Source organism: Theobroma cacao, chromosome 2, assembly GCF_053813885.1.
Source record: "Theobroma cacao isolate CCN51 chromosome 2, ASM5381388v1, whole genome shotgun sequence".
NCBI lineage: Eukaryota > Viridiplantae > Streptophyta > Magnoliopsida > Malvales > Malvaceae > Theobroma > Theobroma cacao.
This window is the reverse complement of record NC_142640.1, coordinates 44,688,512-44,690,545: the sequence shown is the minus strand read 5'-3', so window position 1 is coordinate 44,690,545 and position 2,034 is coordinate 44,688,512. Positions and strand designations below refer to the sequence as shown.

The 2,034-nt window shown below is 36.3% G+C and overlaps 1 long non-coding RNA gene across 1 annotated transcript; it reads right to left on the bottom strand.

Annotated features, from left to right (window-relative positions):
• Positions 1 to 594: 594 nt before the first annotated feature.
• Positions 595 to 2,034, bottom strand: LOC148764323 (uncharacterized). Its single transcript, XR_016024688.1, has 2 exons — positions 1,994 to 2,034; positions 595 to 1,855 (listed from the first exon to the last, which is right to left on the bottom strand). It is a non-coding gene; the product is annotated as an uncharacterized LOC148764323 (long non-coding RNA).

Genomic DNA, 2,034 nt, shown 5'->3' with positions numbered 1-2,034 from the left:
ATAGCTTCAAAAGGTTAATCATGTCGGAGATCCTATACGAGTGGGAAAAAAAAAATCGATCAAACCATTCTGAGATTGCTTAGTTAGGATCCCTTTTGGGTTTCTAGCTCAAGACAAACACTATCTACGAGGAAGCTAGTCGATGCGTGCGTACTCGTAACATCTAATACATGCAGTATACACTAACTATTCTAGACAATTAAGAAAATTGTATAATAATAATAATAAAAAAAACTTCTTTACAGAAGATCCAAGAAATTAGGAGAAAACGAATGGCGTGCTGTTTCTTGTCTAAAGCATCACCTTCTGAATTCTGAAACAAGATATGACAGTGCAACAAGAATAATTTATTTGCTCGTGGACTCACCGAATGGTTTAGATGTCAACCAAGAAAAGATCGGTGCAGGAGTAGCACTCTAGATATATATTAGATTACTTTATTGTGTCTCGATTGTACTTGGCCGGGGCTTTTAGTGGAAGAGATATTTTTTTCACCTTTGTTTGAAAATAAGCTACCCCTCAAACCAGACCCCACATCCACATTTACCAACTGCAAGAAATTTACTACGTAGTCAAACCTGCATCCATCTTGAATTTTCCTGTTTGTTCTTTAATTTCTTTATTCTCCACAACCAAAAAAGAATAAAACCCCCCCAAAAAAATAGTAAAGAATTTTTAGTAGAATCTCTGACTAAATACTTCAAAGATTCATCAAGCATACATTTGAAATTTTGAGAGAGTAAACTAAGGCACGACATACCTCAATCTTTGAATAGAGAGGTTCATCTACGAAAAATATACGAGTTTGGTACAATTTTATTAGATCAGAATCTGCTTAAAGCTTAACCAAATCATGCAACAAATTCACCATTACTCTCTATATCTGAACAACCATCTTCAAGGATTCATAAAACTATTAATTTTTCAAATCTAAAATTCCATTTCGTGCATGCATCATAAGCTTGGCCTGTACTGAATTCGTTGAAATTTAAGGAAATAAATTTTTGTCATGGGCTAGTATGTCTATATGTCAGGCAGATCTTTTAAAGGCACTGGGTACAAGAAAGACACGTATTCATTCGCTTGATGGCGAAAGTCTAAAACATGTTAATTTACAGCATGGAAAACTAAAATTTGAAGAAAAACCTGGTTGAGATGGTAATTACAAGAAACTAGCTAGCTAAGACCTTGAAGGTGCAAGTCCTGCTGTTGAAAGTTGAATAACTTAAACTCATGATCTATATACGTCCCAACCCCGTATCATACATTGTGTTATTTCCTTTTGTCGCTAACGGTCACTGCACCTGTTAGTCATAAGCGAAGCTGCTGTAGTAGCTAATGGAATTTACTAGGTTATCCACACCTACCATGCCAACTCAAAAATAAAATTAACTAGATATTTGTGCACCAATATGGGCATGCGCACAAAGCTTCTTATGATCTATATGGGATCCTCGCTAACTACTAGTATTTCAAGATAAGATCTTGAAAAGAGTAAGTGGGGAGGTAGTTTTCCAAAGGAATGTGATGAAGAAGATCAAAAGGGTAACACGAGGATGGATTTGGATTAAAAACTTTATAGAGAGTTGACGTTGATATATATTACTGTTTTGAAGGAAACATGAATCGGTTTAGTTTGATTATGCTGTTTCAATGAACTTTATGCTTTGTTAAGCCCTAATAATGATGTGCTCAAGGTCGAACAGACAACGAAAGAGAGGTCAACCCGCAAAAGACTGCTCACTTGACAAGCATAGCATGGAAACTACTCACCCGTTGTGATTCAAGAAAAAACCCATTCGCTCCATCTTTTCGGCCACATGGGGCATCTGTGAACTTTCACCTTGATTTAATACTGCTGGAAGCAATATATGGAAACAATTAAAACTGAGCTCTAAATCAAGGGAAGAAAAGCTAGAGGAAAAAAAAAAAAGGCTCTGGAGCAATCAGACGGAAGGAAAATGAAAGAAACAAAAGAAATAGAAGCATGAACCTGCAACTCCCTTGTAGAGAGTTGAACACCCATGGAGCCTG